This window comes from Henckelia pumila, chromosome 1 (assembly GCF_033568475.1).
Source record: "Henckelia pumila isolate YLH828 chromosome 1, ASM3356847v2, whole genome shotgun sequence".
Classification (NCBI taxonomy): Eukaryota; Viridiplantae; Streptophyta; class Magnoliopsida; order Lamiales; family Gesneriaceae; genus Henckelia; species Henckelia pumila.
Window position 1 is genome coordinate 98,494,732 of NC_133120.1, and position 16,156 is coordinate 98,510,887.

A 16,156-nucleotide genomic window follows, 5' to 3' on the forward strand; every position below is an offset into this window, starting at 1 on the left:
TGAATATTTCAAAAATTATCTATTATAACTCAAAATATTTTTAAAGTGTATACACTACCCCTCCCCTCCCTCTCATGCACCAATCTCCAACATCAATGTTTTAAATATTCATTTTTCTTATTTTGATTATTGGAATATTTTGCAACAATTATTCTACAAAGTTGTTTGAACATGAATAAATTATTTTTAGGTTAAAAACAATCCATATTTTATATTTTCAACATGAATTCTAAGATTTAAAATAGTATGATTTAAATATATATTTTATTGTCATATTAGACTAGTAAAATTTTGATAGATCAAAATTTAAACCTTGCTCTCATAATTTTATATATTTTAAATAAAAAAGTAATTAAAATTTCATGTATATCGATATAATTTTTTTATATAATAAAACTGTATTATTTGTATATTATAAAATAATATGGAAATTTCTTAGAATATTAAAGTTTAGTTTTTTAAAAAAAAATTAGTTGTTCATATATAAATATTCTATATTTATATTTTTTTTAGATAATCAAGATTTCATAATTTTAAAAAAAATATACAAAGATAGGTTTTCCTAACAATTGATTATATATGAGATGGAGTGTTCTGTATCCGGAATTAAGGATTAATTGGTAATTAATGGAGTGATCATGTTTAGATTAAATAAACATGATTAAAATATTTCCAAAAAAATCTAAGGAGTTTAAAAATGGATCCAAAACACTCGAAAATCATCTGGAGAGTCTTGAGTCTCGAGTGAGATCGGAACTTCCGAACAAGGATTGGAGCATCCGATCAGTGCAGAATCGGAAGCAACGTTTGGGTTCGGAAGCGAGACGATCGAAACGTCCGATCTAAGATCGGAGCTTCCGATCTTCTCCAGTCAGCAGTTTCGAGTGACGTCAGCGTGATGATGTAAGGAATAGGGGTGTTCATCGATCGTTTCGATTTTAATTTGTCTAATTTCGGTTCGATTTTCCGATTTTCGATTTATAAAAAATGTAATTCAAAGTCAAACCGTTCTACTTCGGTTCGGTTCAGTTCGGTTTTTGTACTATAATGGACCGGTTTATACGGTTCGATTTTGTCGGTTTGATCATTAATAATACATAACATAATAAAAGAAACATAAATTTCATTCAACATGTAATTTAAATACCCAACACACAACTTAAAGTTATAGTCATAGAATGAAGAAACAAAAAAAATAACAAACAATATAAGGACAAACATTCAACCACAGTCTTATAATATTTTAAAAAAACAAAACAAATTTTTCTACGGTTATTCTGATTTTGTTAGAATTATTAAAATTAATAATATAAATACATTGTAAAATATAATATGTTTTTTACATGATTTCTTATTAAAAAAATTTAAAAATAAAGTTTAAATGACTTACATAAATAACAATCAACTAAAAATTATATAAACAACAATCAATTAATTAACTATAAATTACATAAACAACAACAATAAATAAATAAATAAACAACAATCAACTAAAAATTATTCAAAATAATTATTCATTCATTAAATATCATCTTATAACATATATAATGTAAATATAAAATATAAATAAAATTATTAATCTAACTCAATTTCGTTTTTTTCGATCGGTTCGATTTTGACATATATAATCCAAAACCGAACAAAATAAACTTCGGTTCTAATATTTATATCCGAATTTCAAAATACGATTTTCGATTCAGTTCGGTCTTTGATTTTTTCGGTTTGGATTTTCGGTTTTATCCGAAAAATGAACACCCCTAGTAAGGAATGACGATGGTGATGGGACATCGGAACTTTCGAAGGACGGATCGGAGCTTCCAATGTGCTGGAAGGACACATGTAGTGCATGCAAAAGATCGGAACCACCGATCAAGGATCAAAGCGTCCGATCAGACAATCGGAGCTTTCGATCGTCATCTATATAAGTGGATGCCGATGCTCATTTCAAAGTGCACCAAGTTCCCTTCTCCTTTCTTTTTTTAGTTAGTTTTAGGCTTTCTAGGCGTCCTATTGGCGAGCCAGAAATGTCTAGGCGCTACGGAGCTAGTAGCGGAGCTGTGCCTAAGTTTTGGAACTCTCACCATAAGCGGGCTGACGACGGACGAAAGTTTAGCTTTGGCTTCCTAAAATTATTTGGGAGTATGCATTAGCTTAGTTAAGGATTTTAAAGTTTTAATAATGATGCAGGAGTATTTGCATTGTAGAGAGGATGATAAGCTTAAAACTTAGAGTGAGACTGCTAGGATTGCCTTTAGTAAGGTACGTAAGTACTGACCGAGATAGGAGGCATGATATATATGTTAATATATTGCATTTGTGTGTGCTATATATTCCATGTTTTACCGCTTTAGCACATGCATGATTTTATATGAGACTGCATCCAGTACAATGTGAGTCATGCCAGTTTTCATCGGTGATGAGTTACTCGTTATGGATTCGTGTCTGGGGAGGCTCAGCCCCCGGTTTTGCTATCACTAGGAGCTCACGACGGTGGATTAACGCTTTAGTTGATAGTTGAATATACGAGTACCCCGCGGAGTCGCTCTTTTAGCACGGTGCTGTGTATTCATGGCGTCCTGAGCAGACTGTTTTACCCAGGATTTTATAGTCATTTGCATGCTCATATTTGTTGTATATATCATTGCTTCTGTATTGAGCATAGTCGCTCACATCCAGTATTTTTTTGTATGTCTGGATACCCCATTCCACGGGGCAGGGGTAGGTGCAGGTAGTGCACCCAGTAGCTTGGAGAAGCCAACAACCAGTGAAGACAGCAGGCTTAGCAGTAGCTGGGATCGACACTTTACTCATTCTTTACTAAAACTTGATAACCGTATGCTTGCGAGCGTAAATTTCGCAACAAATACACATAAATCCTAGGCCAGCAACACATGCACAAAGCCTAGGCTTCTACCAATGCATAATCTCAACACATAAATCCGTGGCCAGCGGTTACGCTACTAAAGCAGTAAAAGAGGTCTAGCCAATATACCAGATCGAAACCCTAAGTAAGAGTTTTAGTTCCCGGCTAACCGAAGGCGACTGCAACGGAAAACAAATGTCACGGCACAACGGGCAGCCCAAACGACCAGTGGATAGCCCAACGTCCAGCAGGTCGGCGGCGGCATCACTCGAAGCCAGCGCGCTGTCCAGGCGGCGGCGGCAGCATCCAGCGGCTCCGGCGACTGCTCCGATGGCGACAACCAACGGCAACCAAGCTCTGATACCAATGTTGGGAAATCATCGACCGATCCGCCGCCGTTATTCATCCTTCCTTGTTCCTACGCTGCAAAAATACCAAACAGAACAGGGAAACCAAACCAACAATAAAACGTGAGTTAACATAAAGGATTCCGGGGCTCAGATGCTACGACTCTCCAAACCACCAGCAATCCACGGCGAAGACCACAAAGGCTCTTCCCAAACTCAACTCACACCTACTGCCCTCAACCCACAACACGCCTACTGCCTCGCTCTCTCACACTCTCTCGGTTGCTCTCTCATGATTGCCTCAACAAATGAGGCTCGCCTCCCCTTCTCTCTGGACTCTCCTTCGGCTCCTCAACACACAGCAAGGAATGACTCACACAGAGCCGAGGGCGAGAGAGGCAGCAACACTAATGTATCGAAGTCGAAAAGATAAGTTCATTAACATCCAAAAATTATCCCATATCTCGGAGGCACCAGATAAAGAACGTGAAATTCTTCTGTTTGGAGCACTTGGAATTTGTGATGAGAAGAATGGAATATCATTTGAATTCGATTGAAAAATCTAATTTTGATCATGTTGGATCGAGTAAGGCAAGTTTTGGTGAACTTTGAATGTTGGAGTAATTTGATCATTTTGGGTTTGTGGTTTCTTATATGTACTGTGGATTTATCAGAATTTTCTTATATTTGTGATCAGATGATTTAGTTTGTAAAAATGATTGTTAGTTTGATGGTTTTTTTTGTTATCAATGTATTGTGTGACGTATTTTAAATTTTTTTTTTTCTGAAGGAGTAATCTTTTTTAATTTTTGGTCATCTAATTTTTATTTTTAATTTTTTTGTATAATGATGTTTGTTTTGTTTGTTTTAAATTTTTAGATTTAGATTGAATCATTGTTGACTTGCACTTGATGATTTACATAAATTTTAATAATTGGAAAGAATATAAAATTTGGGTGATTAAAAATTTAAATTACATTTTTTTTATTTTAAGATAAAAAAATATCTTTTTCTTTGAATTTTGTACTTTTCCGAAAGTAAACAAACTAAATAAAAGTGTAGGATCGGATAAGTCATGGGAATACTATTTCCGGTTTTTTTTTTTATATATCTAAATATTTAATTAATATATAATTCACACATGTCAAATGAAGGGGCAACTGCTCTACCTCATTTCAGTTTACTCAAATCAGTCTACCCAAATCAGTTTACTTTAGTTCTACCAATTGAAATTTTGGGTTCTCCACACAAATATATTAGAAATTACGAAAATGTGAATATATTATCATTTTTGATTACTTTGTGATATTTTTCAATTTCATATAAATTTCTACGAGACAGTCTCGCATGTCAATTTTGTGAGACGACTATCTCATATTTGACACGACCAACGAAATATTACTTTTTACACAAAAAATACTATAGATGGGTTTTTTTAAGAGGATATCTTATTCGATATAATCCAAGAAAAAATGATATTTTTCAAGACAAAAGTATTCCTTCTTTTTCATGGCAAATATGGTTCAGATCGATTCATATTACGGATATAGATTCATGAGATTGTCTGAAAAAAGTTTTACCCTATTTTTTATGTCAAAAAAATTATTTTTCATTATAGATGTGAGTCGGATCAATTTGCCTCATAAATCCGTGTGATCGTCACATAAAATACCTACTTTTAAAATTTTGATTACTTTATATCGAATCTTTTCGGACTATCAACCAAACAAATTAATATTAGGGCAAATGTTTTCCTTATTATTACACAAGTCTAGGTGTGGAAAAATACCGAAATATTTGGTGTATCGAGTTTATCATACTAAAAAATACTGAATTTACCTAAATTTTTGGCATACCAATATAGAGAATATTTCAGTACGATACGGTAATGATACCAAACTTTTCATTACGGTAACGATACGAAATTTTCAAATTTCGGTATATACTGAAATAAATAAACAATATATATAAATTAATATATATTGTAGGACCAAGCGTTTATCGCTTTAAGAAAAGCTATATATTTTGATAATATGGTGCAACTTATATATTTTAAACAACAGAGCAGCTCAAGTGACATAGTTCGATTTCTCAACCAGTAGGGACTATTATTGCAGTCCAACAATCTCCCTCCCAATAATTGCACTTCTTGCAATCAAAACCCATGACCTTGGCTCTGATACCAATTGTAGGACCAAGCGCTTGTCGGTTTATTAAAAGCTATAGCTGGTGGTAATGGTGCAACTCAAATTTTTTAAACCACAACAGTCCAATCACCATAGTTTGATCCCTCAACCAGCAAGAACAATTATTGCACTAAAATATATATATATTTAAATAATAAAGCTGTAATCATTTAACAATATATTTTTGGGTTTAAAACGGTATATACCGATATTGTTCTTTCTATATATAGCAAAATTTTGCTATAATCAGTTTGTTAGTTATACGTACCAAAATTTTGTTATGCTGAGACTCAGTATATTAAAAATTTCGATACAATATCGATATGTTGGTCGTTTTGTATCCTAGTGCTTGACTTGTCAGCAAGTCAAAGTAGAGCATCGACGACCAATAAAACGTCTTCAAGTCTCGGTACATCTTCGTACTCTCGGGATGGACGGAGTACGGAGATGTGTGTACCTCTGTCATAATGTCTGCTCTCAACTGATCGAAACTCGACACCCACATCCTATCTATCATAATTTTCAATACAATGTCGTACTATATACGTACTACCCCTAATTAAAATGTGTATAAGTGACTTCAATATTGAAATCAAACCATGAGGTGTGGATGAATAGTGAAGTTGAAATTGATAACATTAAGTAGTTTAATTGATTGTTGATTTTTACATATTTAATGTCAGAACTTCATCAAAATTATATAAGATAGAGCTACTAAAAAGTAAGGTAAATGATATCAAAATTATATATACTGATTAATTATATTCAATATCAGTAGACCCAGCACAACTGTTATAGAGCCCACCATGCAGAAATTGAAGACAAAAGATATCATCTGATAAGTATGTCCAGCATGAATCCCAAACTGCTTCGGGTCGGCTGATGCAATCTGATGATAACAGGGTAGCAAAAAGAACTCTCAATGATTGTGCTGAAGCCCATTGGCTTGTCTCAACAATACCATCAATATACTCACTGTCATCGTTTAACAGCCCTAATCCATACCAAGCATCGCGAAAGGACTGATATTGAACACCATTGACAAAAGATATATCATCGTAGCATTTTGCACCGCGACTGACATTCAATAGACATCTTAAGTAATACAAATCCCCACATCCAGGTGGAACGTAAAAGATGCGCCCAATTGAGAATCCTCGTTTCCTTGGAACCCATTCACGTGCATCTTGCTTCCAGACAAATTTCATTGGAAACTGAGCATACGTTAATTCTCTTGCCTTGGGATATTTTTTATTCGCTTCAAACCAAGCTAGAAACATTCTCTGATTAATAGTAGGATGATCAAGAACATTTTCGATTTGTTCCAAGTCAGAAAATACTATATTTTGTTCATTCGGAAGATGAAAGCTCAGTCGCTCAACTGGTGGATCTCTATATTGAATGTCAAATCCAAAAATTCTCCAAACAGCCTCACATGAGGAAATATACCTGCAATCATAGTACATATTAACTTCATCAACATGCTTACCTGAGTTCTCATCATCACCACTCTGATAAAATGATGCAGTCACACAATCGTGTCCCTTATTTATATACTTGAACAAATATTTAATGGCTCGAGATTGGTTGCACCATTCAACATTCATATGAGCTCCATAACAAATCAATAGATAACGATTATGTGGCACGACATATCTGTTGTCCAAATCAACACCATTCTTCTGAACAGTTCGCCCATTATCTCTACGTCTATAGACTGGGTATCCATCCTCATCTACTGATGTGACGTCAACAAATTTTTTTGGAAAATGTTTTGTGCAACGACCATCTGACATGCATGGAGAATTCTTTCTCACCACACCACATGGACCATGAATCATGAAGTCACGCACAGCTGCATAATAAATTGGATCTTCTTTCTCATCTGGAATTTCAGCTGAAATTATATCGTTTACTTCTTCTGCACCTGGAAATTTGTCTTTTTTATGGAGAAAGAGAAGAATGTGCGCATGAGGTAATCCTCGCTTCTGAAATTCCACCGTATATATAACTGCAATAAGGTTAATAAACATTTTTTAAATTATTATTAAAAAAAGTCATACATAAAATTAATACAAACAAATATATATATATATATATATATATATATATATATATATATATATAGTTTGATGCAAGATATTTAAAATTATTACCTGCTTGAACATCACCGAAAATACTGTTCTTACGAAGATCTTTGATCAAGCCATCCAATTTAGCTTTGAATATTCTGCTCACAATATCAGGACGATCCTCAGTCTTCAAACCCTTAGCCTCGACAAATCTTACGATCTCGGGCCATTTGGGGTTGCATGTAAAAGTGATAAATAAATCTGGATATTCAGCCCATTTGCATATAGCCATTGCATCTTGATAGTTTTGAATCATGTATCTTGCCCCTCCAGTAAAAGAAGATGGTAGTATAATTCGTTTTCCTTGCCTAGACGCATCTGTTTCCCCACGCAAAAGAGCTTCATGGAGGCCTTTGTATATTTCACATCGTAATTGCTTTTGATGCATCTTAATATACGTCAACCTTGCATATTCAATCATCGTGTATGCATCGACAACAAACTGTTGGAAAAGTCTTTTGGAACACAAAATTGTCGATGAATCACAATTTCTATCATGGAGTCGGTACGCAAAAAATTCCCTCATACTGAAATTTTTTCTTCCTCTGGCACTTGATTTAGAAGAAGACAGAGATATATCTTCTCTGTATCCATCCTCACCCTATGGGAAAAGCAAAGGATATTGAAGGCCAAGATATGAAGCATTCAATTCATTGATACGTTGAAGTTTTCCCGTCTGCATTTCTACTAAAATATCTCTATCGCCCAAAGATTCATCAAAATCTCCAACAATTAATGCAGCAACTTCGGATGTTGAAGGAAGATTATACCTTATTGCGTCCCCACCTCTTCTACCTATCAACCTTAATCTCACGTCTAATCGTCTCTCCTGCATCATCTTTTCCTTGGCCATCCTAAAAGACTTCACCAAAACGTTGTTGTCATCTAACATAGATTTCAAATCACATATTATTTCAGAGTGGATTTCATCCGTTTCATTTCGTTGCCTGTAAAAAAATACATATCTATATAAGTCAAACAACTATATATGTTTTAGTATGGATAAATTTAATTTTAAAAAAAATGTGGATATAGAAAAATACCTGGCAACTGATATTCTATTAGAAATTTCATTCTCTGTGTCATAAATATATAATTGAGCAAACTTGGGCTTTGACCCTTCACATGGAAGTAAACTTCCAATTAAATGATAATTCTGACCATGTAGTTTAAACACTGGAGGTGAACCACCCCGATTTACACTTGAATCTACTTTTCCACCCATGGACGTGAAACAAAATATGCTGTTGTATGATCGAATATTTTCGCGAAACTGTTTGCTTTTAGCGCTCACCCCATACAACAAATCATGCAACACTTGAGGGGGTTTTTTCAAAAGTGGAAGTTGGATTTTTTCTTGCATACAACACAAAGAATGTTTAGGATTCTTGGCATTATAGTATCGACATAACCTTTCTTCATACCAGAATATTGCACCACAAAAACCACATGCATATGTTGGATCGCCAATATCCCAATAATCTACACCTACATATATAAATAAAGAAAAGATTATTTTTAAAAATATATAAGTTAAAATTTAAAATTTTACACATACAAAATTTGGTAAAATTAAATGTATTCTGTAAGAATACTTAAATAATAATTTATTGTATTATTTAAAGTACCAGAAACTTTTAGAACAATATTTATCAAACAAAATATAAAAATAAAATATACAGAGAACGTACCAATTGAAGACATGAATAGCTTTTTTGCACGATTACGGAAAACACATTCATTATGAGGATTGCAATCCAAATTTTCTGAGAGTTCATTGAGATAGTCAATGGCACAACAAACTCAAATATTATTGGTGCGAATGAATTAATGCAATATTACTAAATATACGTAAAATAAATAATCATGATGATAAATGAATACCATTTGTGACACAGTCCAAAGGAATTTCCATCTCACTTTCCATCAAATTGATATCAGGCCTATTGTGATCGACGACATTCGTAATTGAAGATAATGATAACTCTATGTCATCTGTTAAATCAATGATGTCTATGCGATGTGGGGTTGAAGATGTTGGAATTTTAGAATCATGTATCATTCTACACGTTTTTGTAGATGAGCCACCTACAAAACCAACATTGAAATCAAATAATAGATATTCGTGTGTGCATATAATTTAAAAGAGATGGCAATTGTATTGTTAATTAATCTCACCATTGGTTATATCACTTAAAGGAGATATATTTCTTTGAAAAAACGTGCTCCTGACTGTACCACGTACAAATGTGGTTTGTTGTGAAAATCTGGACGAAACATCTGAATTTTCTGCTTAGCAAATGAAAATATAAAACATTTAGTAAGATCTTAGATTGACAATATATTTAAACAATTTAATTTTAATTTATACTTTTATAAAATAACAAATGAAGAAACGTGATTGCATCGAAGAAAAAAAATCATTGTAGGCTTCATATTTAATATGTATACAATATTAAAGATGCTTATTAAATATGATATTTAGATAGTTTTAGTTATTTCCTTGTAGGCTTCATAGAAGTACATTTTTTTATTTTTTGCGGAGAAGCGACCTTGCTAGCTCAGCACCTATTTGTCGGGCTTCTTGTTTGCATTTGTGCAGTGGATTGACTCTTTAATAATAAAATAAATATGTTTGATACACTAATGAGAAAAATAATTGAGAAAAAAATAGTTGGACAGAATATGGAATTTAAATCCCGAAACAAACCAATTTAATTGTATGGGTTCATCAAATATTAAGTGTTATAATTGGACTCGTAAATCTAATATATATTTGGACCTTGAATTGTATGTTATTGTCGGACAATGTTTGGACTTCAAAATCACAAGAAATGAACAAAGCCCATTATCTAAAATCTATTTAAGTCACATTCTCATGGGTTCATCAAATATTAAGTGTTATAATTGGACTCGTAAATCTAATATATATTTGGACCTTGAATTGTATGTTATTGTCGGACAATGTTTGGACTTCAAAATCACAAGAAATGAACAAAGCCCATTATCTAAAATCTATTTAAGTCACATTCTCAACCCTACAGACAGTCTTCTCATCTCGTGTGTCTCCCCTCCTACATTGTCTTCTCAAATACTCTATACCGAAGCAAAATAAAGAAAACATCTCATGCCTGCTAAAAAGATTTCCTAATCTATGTTACCAAAAGGTGTTTATGTTTATGTTTTGGTTTTTGGTTGTTTTTTGTTTTTTTGTTTTGTTTTTATAGATGTAATATTCAACAATGAAAATATATTTGAATGATGTTTTTGTTTTTGTTTTTGTTTTCTTGTTTGAGTTTATGGATATATCTGTCAAAGAAATACGGACATTCGTCTTGTTTTCCATTTTGATAGATATATCTCTGATAAAAATATGATTTCATTTTTTTCAACCATTATTAATTTTTTTTTTTTGGAAAAAAGATGTATAGATCCGATAACTGGGACACAAGATCTAATCAGATCTGGTCATCGTGATAACTGCTGTAAAATTGAGATTTGTGACCCCTTTTTCGAAAGCAGTAAGAGTAAGATTTGATTGTTCGTATCATTATTAATTATTTTGGAAAATGTTCTATAGATCTGGTTATTGGGCCGCAAGATCTAATGAGATTCATTCAGCTGCTACCGATTTTATAAAAATGGAATTTGTAAGCCAATATATTCTGTAAAACATAATAAGATGGTAGTGTTATATATAATTTTTTTTCCGTTTTTTTTAGATTATGGATTTTAAGTATATGCGAAGCCATCCATCGGTTTACAGCTTTTGATATTTTGTAATTTTTAATTTTTAATAATGTTTCTACCTCAGAAAAACATAGTTTCTGTAGTTGTCTTACATAGATCTACATGTTTTTTTATGTGTAAAGAATCCATGACATTCGATTAATATTTTATCATTTCAGCAAGAATTGTTATTGAAGCTACCATGTTTTTTTTCACATGCATTGAAATAACATCAGTGAGTTGTTTAAGTTGAAGATAAGTCTACTGCTACAGTATATATTCTTTAATCAATCCTATTTCTTTAATCAATCCTAAAGTTGAGATATATTTTAAGCTAACTTTATTTTTTTTCAGCAGATCTGTCATTGAGTTTGAGATGAAGATACATTGGATTGCAAATCTTCTAATGGTTAAAAAAATCTAAACAGGTATGAGGCATGTAACTCAAATTATGAAATCAAAATGAGAGCATGATGTGAAAAACTAACCGTCTGTTTGAGCATTATTCTTTGGACGCTTTCCATTTAAAATGATAGATTTTTGTAGTCGTTTCATCCTTTTAAAGACTTCTTGCGGATCAGAATCTTTGTTTTATGCTCCGTTGAACTCTTCTTCTCTTCCGACCATCCAAGAATATTCAGATGGTTCAATTGTTTACTTTGGGGTGGAAGGTTATGTTGTATCTGCAGTTTACTTTGGGTTTATGTTGAAGGTTGTGTTGAATCGTATCTGTTTTGAAACAGAGTGATTCAGATATAAATTGATAGATTTTTTGGATTTTGAAGAATGACAAAGTCTAATGATAAGTTATTTCTTATAGGATATATTTTGAAAATAAGTACCTTGGTCTTCAAAATTTTAGATTAGATAGATATTATACTCTTCACAATTTTTTTTAAAAAAATTCAATTTTATCTCTATCTATAAATTTAAAATTTGTCTTATCAAAAAATTCAATTTTATCTCTATCTATAAATTTAAATTTTGTCATATCTTTATTTGGATTTTTAAATATAATTTTTAGGTTTCTAACTACCACATCTTAATTTTGAATATCTGATGCGTTGTGTACATTTCATCTCATGAGCTGATTTTTGAATTATTTGAATTTAGAAACGTTTTGTTATGAGGTTGTTCGATTATTTGGTTAGATTATTTTGTTAACCCAATATCTGTTCGACCATTAATTTAAATTACTGTCAGTTGTAAGCTTGATGACAGTATATGATCCTTTAAATCCAAAATGTTGTCCTGGCTTAACTTGAATTTTGAACATTACTCTTCGATCTACCAAATCTTGTATCTCCGTAGGCATTTTTTCTTCATTTGAATCATGTACATTTTGTCAGTTGTCTCAATGTATATTATTAAACTATAATTAAAAATGAATTTAAAACTATAATTAAAAAGGAATTTAAAAAACTGCATATGGATCTCAAACCTCATTTACTACCGGATATCTCATATCTATTGCTGTTTTTCCAATAAGCTCAATGCACTCTTTGTCCCATAGCAAGAACGAAGCATTGTTCGTGTGGTCCATCGCACAAAGTTGTATCTTAAACCTATGAAATAATTTCAGTTTATTATACACATCATATTTCTTAGTATTGAAAAATTAAACTTATGACAATAGGGTTTTGTAACGAACCTTATTTTTCCATTTGAATCAAAAGTATTATATTTTTCACAATAGAACCTCTCACCAGCGGGGGTAATTTTTTTTGAACAATTTGCACACGACAAATAATACCATTTACCATGTGTTTCAACACTTGCTATTTTAACATTAACCCAAAAGCTACCGACCTTCAAATCAAAAAATGATGAAAAATAATCATAAGTCTAAAATAACATATAGAAAGATTAACATGATATTTAATCTCATAATTATACCTCATTGTTCTCATAAATTTGCTCAAGAGTCTTCAAAATTCCTTTTGAAGTTGTAATTTCTTCCAATAACCTCTGTATAATTATTGGAGAGGCTGTGCTTATTGTGCTGGGGTTGTTGCACTCAGTGTTCAATCTTTACATGCAATAAATTTGATTATCAAATTGTTACAATTGCTTATAAAAAAAATGAACAATTAAATGTCATTACCAATACATGAATCAATAAAATATATAAAAAATACCTTCTTCGAAACTCTTTGATTTCATCCAAATTTTTGTTCACAAACATCTTTGTGATTTGGTAGGCAATAGATACACTTATTTCACCTTGAAATATTCTTGACTTACACATTTGAAGAATAATCACAACAGACTCTTCACCATGTTTGTCAAGGTGAGTAAGTAAATCATCAACCAAACTTCCCCAAAGTGTACATGTTATTCGATTTTTTCTAAAGAGAAATAAAAATGAATTAGAATGAATAACTCGTAAGAAGTTTAAAATACTAATATTTACTCTGTGTCTTCAAGGATGATGTTGATGAGTTTTGTAACACGTCAATCTATCTCTTTATTTCGCGGATATTCCCTCGTCATTATCTTCCCTATCACATCTGAAAAACAAAAGCAAAAAACGATTAGATTTAAATTTTTGTTTGATAATATTATGTTAAAAAGTAATTAAAGAATAAATAAATTTGACTAACCAAAAAGTTTCTTCTCATCCACCACTTTTTGATTTTTCACCTCTCCAAATGATTTGAATTCATATATGTAGGACGGAAATGTTTCTTCAAAAATCTCGCAGACGCGAGAATTCTTAACAACCAAAAATTTGTATTCATTTTGTGTTGTTTTGAAAAACATGTTATTTTGAACAATTATAATATCTTTAAGAGCATACAAATGTCCCTCTTTAAGAATTTGTCTGAACTTGTCCATAACCGTATTTGTGATCGTTCCAGGAATGCGTGAACCCTGTAGAATACGACACAAATACGGTTTATATTTATATTTCTAATGTATAGCAAAAAAACAAACAATTGCTAAATTTTACCTCACGATCATGGAAGACACATTCTATACTGAAAATTTCATTTTTCTTTGACTTGGGTTCGTATAGATGAACTAAGCGCAGCTTCATTGCACATGAACTCATGTTTGCAGAAACCTCACGGATTGCGCTGAAGATGGGTGCCATTTATAAAAATCCGGTTTAGCTGAAATGTAACGTGAGATGGAGAAAGGAAATCGGTTTGCTTTGATTATTTTCAAAGCAAATGTTTAGCTTTATATAGATTTATATAGATTTTATATAGATTAAAAATTTAAATTAAATATGATCTTGTATGGATTTTTGTTTGTTAAAAATTTAAAACTTTAAATATCTTGCTAAAATGAGTTTTCAGATTCTTTTAAAAATGTCTTATCTTTGAAGTATTCGGGGAAATGACATTAAAAAGCTTGCTCATTGGGTTTTTTTTTTCCTAAGCAAATATTTAGCTTTATATTATTCTATGGATTGATTATTGAATTTAACAAATTTAAATTAAACATGATCTTGAAATGGATTTTTGTTTGTTAAAAATTTAAAATTTAAAATATCATGTTAAAATGAGTTTTCAGATTTTTTTTTAAAAATGTATTATCTTGGAATTTATTGAATTACCACGTCAAATGGATCTGAAAATCATGTTGATTTTTGTGTAATTTTTTTATTCATCAACAATTTTTCTACTTTAATAAAAGGCAAAATTTATCGATTATTTATTATTTCATCTGGATCCCGCACAATTTTCGGCTAATCTACAATTAATATCTTTATTATCTCCCGCACAATTTTCCGCTAATCACATTTAATATCTTTTCAATGTAAATGTAAAATTTATGCAATATTTCCGTATTTAGTAACCTGCTTTAGGCGGGAAAATGTTTTTTTTTTTTTTTTAGCATACTTTCTTGTTTTTATATATAGATATAGATAGATTAGCTTCTATTTTATTTAACTTTGTCTTTTGTTTGTAAGTTTTTTTTATTACGCTTTGTTTGTAGATGGAAGGACCAAATCGAGAACTTTTGGAAAATATTTAGGAATCTTAAACGTAAAACATTTAGGACTGAACTGGAAACTTTTTAAAACATTTGGGACCAAATCGGGAACATAAAAACATTTAGGACTGAAACGGGAATTTTTGGAAAATATTTGGGACCAAACCGGGAACATTGAAACATTTAGGACTGAACCGGGAATGTGTCAAAACATTTAGGACTGATCGGGATTTTCCCCTGAATCAAATGAAGTATACACTATTGCAATTCGTAAATTTTATTGTAATTATATTGTACCGTATGCTTTTGTTAACTAAAATTTCCATATAAATATTTGATAACGAATTTAATTAAAAACATATATTAATGTTTTTTTATACCAAAAGTTTTAATGTAAATATTCGATACAATTTTGTAGAACCGTGTGTTTGGATATCCAAACTCCAAAGTAATGGCTAGGGCTGGTGAAAAATACCGAAATGCCATATCGTACCAAAAAATTTACCAAATATACCGAAAAATCGGTATACCGAAAATTTCGGTACGGTTTTTGGTATTGGCATCAGTATATAAAATTTTTTATTTCGGTATACCGAATATACCGATTTTTTTTAAAAAAAACAATTTTCACGGTATACAGAGTTTTTTTCTGGTATACCGAAATTTGTCGGTATACCGAATTTTTTTTTTTCTGGTACGGTATCCGGTATAAAAATTCTCCATATCGAAAATTCAGTATGGTACCGGTATGAATTTGATACGGTACGGTATACGGTATCGTAGTTGGGTACGGCCAGCCCTAACTAATGACATCCACGTTTTAGACTTTTAGTGCTCCTACATACATTTCCTCCATTTGATAGATTGTATTCATAGATAGATTTATTATATGGTAAACAATAGAATTTGACCTCTTGTAACTGAAAATTCTGTCACAACGTAACTTTTTTCTCT

General features: G+C 31.7%; 1 long non-coding RNA gene and 1 pseudogene across 1 annotated transcript; one reads left to right on the top strand and one right to left on the bottom strand.

The window, feature by feature from the left end:
- Window positions 1-6,151: 6,151 nt before the first annotated feature.
- On the bottom strand, window positions 6,152-9,590 carry LOC140870329 (uncharacterized; annotated as a pseudogene).
- Window positions 9,591-10,559: 969 nt separating this feature from the next.
- On the top strand, window positions 10,560-14,567 carry LOC140875243 (uncharacterized). The gene is made up of 3 exons (XR_012148376.1): window positions 10,560-10,695; window positions 11,615-11,685; window positions 14,321-14,567. It is a non-coding gene; the product is annotated as an uncharacterized lncRNA (long non-coding RNA).
- The last annotated feature ends 1,589 nt before the right edge of the window (window positions 14,568-16,156 follow it).